The sequence below is a fragment of the Accipiter gentilis genome, chromosome 26 (assembly GCF_929443795.1).
Source record: "Accipiter gentilis chromosome 26, bAccGen1.1, whole genome shotgun sequence".
In the NCBI taxonomy this organism is placed as follows: Eukaryota; Metazoa; Chordata; class Aves; order Accipitriformes; family Accipitridae; genus Astur; species Astur gentilis.
In genome coordinates this window covers 13036316-13042315 of record NC_064905.1, presented here as the reverse complement: position 1 = coordinate 13042315, position 6000 = coordinate 13036316, and positions in this window count along the sequence as shown.

Below are 6000 nucleotides of genomic sequence, written 5' to 3'. Positions count from 1 at the left end.
CTGCGGGAGCGGGATGCTGCCTGTGGAGTCCCCCTCTCCCATCCCACAATGAATGGCTGCAGCTGAGCACAGTCTGTGTGTCCAGGGCTGGGCCAGGGCTCTGGCACCCTGGGGTGGCTCTTGCTTGGGGGGGTTTCCTGGGAGGGGGACAATGCGTTGCTGTATCCTGTCACCCGCCTGCTGGGTGAGCAGGGGTGGGAGCACAGAGCTGGCATTGCCCAGGCATCACTGTGAGCTTGGGGCACTCTGTGTCCCCCTGCCTCACCCACTGCCTGGGACCAATGTCCCTTTCCCTGGGGCTGCAGGGGTGTCTCTCTGCTCTGGGGGACCCTGGATAGTCCCCAGGAGTATGCTGGGCTCTGTCCTCCCCTGGCTAAGGCATGGGCACAGCGTGCTGCCCTGCAAGCCTGGGTGTGGGAGGGGGTACCAGAGCCCTGCTCCTCTGGGTTGGCTTAGCCCGGGGAGCTGGTACCCATCTCTCGCAAACCCCTGCACATCGGTGGGACGTGGGTCTGCCTTTTCAGGAAGACTAGCTCCTCAGCCAAGGCTTCCCCAGCATCCCCCCAGTGTTGGTGCTGGGGATGCAGCACAGCATCATCCCCATGTTGTCCACCTCGGGCTTTGTTTGCTCACATCCCCTCCCACAGGCACCCGCAGCATAGGGGTTATGAAGCTTATTTGCTTCCCGAGGGTTTATTGGTGCCAGACCTGCAGGTTCACAGCCCCAGTCTATTGAGCCCTGGGAGTTTACTGGCTCCTCCTTTCTGTGGCCCATGTCCTCCATGGTCCTTCCTGGCTGTCCTGACCCTGGCTGCAGAGGGGCCCCTTCCTCCTTCCCCCCACCCACCTCTGCTCCAGCACAGCCCAGCCCACAATCTGCCCTTTAGTCTTTTATTTGTGTTTTTGACTGTTGGGTCTGTCCTCCCTCCCCGCCTGTTCAAGTCCTTGAGGTAGTGCTGCCTGCATTCCTGACCTCACTGCAGCTTTCCTCCAGGAGGAGCCTTCTCCATCCCCTTGAGGAGCACCTGGGCAGCTCCAACTCAGCCCAGCCTTGCACCCTGTCCAGGGCAGCATGTCCAGCCCATCCGTGCCTCCCCTTGAGCCCAGAGCTGGGGCCACTCATCCCCCACTGCTGCGTGGTGCCTGTGCTGGCTCAGCGCTGCTCTGCCTGCACCTGGGGTTTGCAGAGATCTGGTCCTGCAGAGAACAGAGTCTTGACTATGTCTCTGCTCTTGCAGTTGATTGAGGCATGTCCAGCCACAGCTCTGCAGGCAGGCACTGTGGTCATGGCACCATGGGCCCTTGGCTGCCTGTGGTGCTGCCCTGCGGGGTTTACTGGCGTGTGCTGAGCCCTGCCCTGCTCTGGGACGCTTCCATGGCTGCACAGAGCTGTGTCCCTGGGACTCGGCTGCCCTTCTCCAGGGCCACCAGCCCTGCAGCTCCTCTGGGGCAGTTGTGCCAGGGCTCTGCCTGCAGCCCGCCTGCCCTCCATCACCCCGCGTTTTTCCCCTGTGCCAGGCAAGAGATGCTGCCAGAGAGGGAAGGTGGGAGCTCGTCCCTGGTCCGCAGCGGGCCAGGCCATGTCCCCGTGTCCTTGCATCACGTGCTGGCCCTGGGCTGCTTCTCTGCACAGGTACAAGGGGGGCAGGACCCTGCTGCCCTCCCTTGTAGGGCAACCAGGCTGAGGGTGCTGCAGGCAGCGCTGGCCCTATGGCCAGCAGCAGGACCAGGCAGGCAGAAGGGGGAACAGCAGTATGGGGGTGGCCAGCACCCCCAAGCCTGGGGTGACTGCGGGGGGGGAAGGGGGGGGCACTGAAGAGGGAAGGCAGGCAGCAGATCTGCCTGCTCGGGCTGGGGCTGGGGGCTGCAGCCTGCCCTCCCCGGCGTCTGCCCGTACGGGCAGCGGGTGCCGCCGGGCCGGCAGCCCGGGTGCTGCCTGCACTGTGGGTCACTCGCCACGCGATGGAGCCGCTCGCCCGGCCTTGGCCAGCTCCGGCACGGCAGGGCTGGCAGCCTGCCCCGTCTGCAGTGGGGTCCCTCCCTGCCCTGCCTGCGGTGGGGTGGCAGAGCTGCCCCGGCGCCCCCCCCCCTTCCTTCCCCGAGTGAGAGGCAGGCAGGGGGCACGCGTGGGGCACGGGTTGTGGGACTGGCAGGGCTGAAGCTGGAGGGGGTGTGGAGGCACGAGGGGTGCGTGGGGTGCTGAGACCCTCATGCAACACGCCATTAGCGGCCCCTGTCTGTGCCCCCCCCCCCCCCCCCCCCCCCCCAGCAGTGGCAGTGTAAAGTGGGTGAGGGCCAGGCACTGCCTGTCCCTCTGCCCCTTCAATCTGCTCCTCTGCCCGGCATGGCCCCCCCCCCCCCCCCCCACAGCCTCCCACCTGGTTCTGGGGCTGGGCTCACGCTGGCACACTGTCCCTGTCCCCTCACCCCCGTGCTGGGCACAGCAAGGGGGCTGTGCTCATGGGGTGCCCTGCTCCCCGCCACACCAGGAGGCCAAGGTTACCTGGGGGGCGTGGGGGGGGGGGGCTGGTGGCAGAGGCTGCTGCGCGCTGCCGTGGTTCATTACCATTCGCATGCAGCCGCGGCGGGATTTCATTTGATTGGAAAAGTAATAGGGGCCATTTATCTCCGTGCCTTTATGGGCTCCTGGCAGCCCAACTGGGCTGGGGGGCTGGCAGTGCCCACCTGGAACCCGCCCTTTGGGGACATGATGGCCTCCATCCTTGGCTCCTGCACCCCAGGGTCCCTGCCTGGGAGGTGGAGGGTGCTGGAATGTGGGGGGCACTCAGGCACCGCCTGGGTGGGCACAGCAGTTGCCAGGAGCCACCCATGGAGGACAGCAGTGCCAGGGCTGCCCCCGGCCTGTCTCACGCCGGGCAGCTGTCCCAGCTGGCAGCCGAGCTGGCAGCCCTGTCAATAATCATAATTAAAAATTAATACTAATCAAAAGGGAGAGGCAGATGGCAGCAGACATGCGGCAGGGCTGCAGGTGGGGGCGGGGGGCACTGGAGACAGGGGGGGCTGGCAAGGATAGGGGTTGGGGGGGGCTGGGGTGCAGTGGGGTAGGAGACATGGGTCAGGGTGCTGTGGGGTCCAGCAGGGCTGGTGGGGTGCAGGGTAAGGGACTCACATGGCAGAGCAGGGGTGGGGTATGTGGGACCAGGGTTGTTGTGGGGCACAGGGGGAACGGGGACAGCAGCACGGTGCTGGGCTGGTGCAGGGATGGGGACCTGTGTCCCCCTCTCTGGGTGGGTGGCGTGGGTTGGTGGTGCTGGGTGCCCGTGCAGGGTCACCTTGCCGGCAGCTGGCATGCAGCCAGGGCCAGGCACTGCCGGCCCGCGCCTCGACTCGGCAGGCTGCCAGCCCGGCCTCTCCCTGCGCCACCAGCTCTGACGGCTCCAGCAGCGAGGACAGATCCTGCCTTCTGCCCGCGGCATGCACCTGTACCTGCCCAGTGCCTGCACCCATCCTGTTGCAACCAGTGGGTGCTGCAGGGTTAAAATCCCGCAAAGGAACTGGGGAACGAGCTGCTGGCTCCATGGCAGGGTGCGTGGGCCGGGGAAGAACAGGCAGCGCTGGCTCACCGTGGGAGTGGGCAGGCAGCGCGGCTGCCGGTGCTGGGGCTGTGCCACACTGTTCCCGTGGTGCCTGCGCCCACCGCCCTGCCCCATTGCCTGTTCCAGGGCCGCAGGGATGCTCTGGGCACTTGCAAGGGGGATGTGGGCACGTAGGGGACCTCCATCGCTGGGTACCGCCAGCATCCCCCGAGCATCCGCAGAGGGATGGGCCCCCACGAGGTGCCCTGTTCCCTCTCTGCCCGCTCTGCTTGGCCCTGGTAAGGACACAGGCTGAGCTTGCCCTCGATCCAGAATCACCACCACCACGCCATGTGAGGAGGGGTACCCAGGCTGAGGGGTACCTACAGCACACCGTTCCCATGACAACCTCCCGGGAGACAGCAGCCAGTGTGGGAGATGTGGGAGGCAAGGGACCCATGGACCCCTCGATGCTTGGGATTCTGCACCTGGCAGGGCACAGCAGCATGGCTGCACTCATGGGTTCTTGCTCCTGGCCTCAGGCTCCCATCCTGTTCCTTGCTTGCTGTCCCTGCAGCATGGGGCAGAGAGGCATGGCAGCGCTGGTGCTGCCTGCCCATGCTGGGGTGCTGCCCTCCAACAGCTGGTTTGCACGGGGGGGAAGGGGTTAAATGCCTGCAGGGCTGTCCCCAGTGCCAGCAGCAGAGGAAGGGGAGAGGGGGACAGTATCTCCTGCCCTGCGCTGCAGGAAGCCTGTACCTGAGAAGGGTCCCTTGCTGTCACTTCTCATCTGGGTAGCAAGCAGGCTCCTGCAGCACGGCTGAGTGCTCTCCTTCCCCGCAGGGACAGGCTGGCACTTCCCGCTTGGCGGAGGCAAGCGAGGGGAGCGGGCGGGGTGGGATGGGGACAGGGATGGGGATGGGGACAGGAGCTGTGTGACCACAGACCTGCAGGCATCAGACCTGCAGGCATGGCTGCAGCACGGTGCTGCGGCAGGCTGCAGGCAGAGCCCCGCCGCAGGCAGAGCTGTCCCTGCCACCCTGCCCTGTGCTGCCCTGGCCACCAACCACCTCTTTGGGGTTTGCTCCACTGCCCCCGTGCCGTAGCCTGGGTGCCCCCCAGCTGGCTGGCACGTACCCACAGGGCCTTGTCCCCCACCAGGCACCGTGCCCATGCTGTCCCCGAGCCTCTGGCACCGGCACAGCACAGCCCCTGCCCACAGCCCCATCTCTTGGCTCCCCCAGCTGATGCCACCAGCTCCGAGGGACCAGCCTGCACCTCTCTCGACACAGATGCATCCCAACAGCTGTGAAAGGGGTGGGGGGGGGGCTCCATTAGCACCCCCACATCCTCCCAGCATGGCACAGGGACCAGCCACTCTCCCGGCTTGGGGGGAGAAGCTGCCAGCCCTGAGGCTGCCAGGTCACACGGCAGGCAGTGCCACCGGTGCCTGTCCTTTCCCTCCTGGCCCTGTGCACCCTGGTGTCTCCTTGCAAGGGCCTGGTGATGCTGCAGCCCAGAGCCACCACCCCTGCCAGCACCCAGAAGCAGGGCTGGGGGGCTGTCAGGCTCCCTGCCAGACTCCCTGCCCAGCTCCCTGCCTGCCCGTCTCAGCACCATGTCTCTGGCTGGGAGGCCTGGTGTTTCCCCGGCGGTCGATGCGCCCATCGATCCTGCGCAGCTCCGCCGGCTGCTCTCCCACCGCCCTGCTAATTAATTGGTGCTGCTGCTGCTGTAGGAGCGCCGGGCACCCGGAGCGCCTGGGCTGCCTGCACCCTGCCCTGCCTGTGAGCTCACAGCCATTGCCCCACACCGTAGCCTGGAGGCCCCACGGGAGCTGGCACCCACCTCGGACCCACGCCTGACCCACCTGCGCCACAGTTGGGGGGGGCTGTGTCAGGCTGGGGAGGGGGCTGGTGTGCCCTGGGCTGCAGCAAGGGGCAGCACATGGCCACTTTCAGCCCCACCGGCTGCCCGTGTCCAGGACACCCTCCCGCTGCTCACAGCCGTGCCCACCGCAGCCTGCCCCAGCCCCCAGGCAGGCAGGGGGACAGGGACAGGGATGCTGCCTTTGTGCCCGGCTGTAATGAGATTTCTGCTTGGCTGCCTGGATAGAAAATCCCAGCCAGGGGATGCAAAAAGCCTCTCCGAGCTCTGGCAGCCTCCTGCCCCTGCCCAGCCTGGGGCGTACGGAGATGCCCCGGCCCCAGCACCCACAGTGCAGCCGGGGCGGGGGGAACCGGCACCAGCTCCAGCCAGGAACACCCGCTGCGCTGGCTGGCATGGGGCGCCCATGGCATGTGCGGGCCAGCGGCTTTGCTCCTATTCACCCCACTCCCCCCTATCCCAGCCCCACACTGCCACTGGTGCAGCCACCCCACACCCAGGCTGGGGGTGCAGGCACACCCCCGAGGACCCCAGGCTGCATGCCACCACCATGCCCACCCTCCCGCCTGCCTGGGTG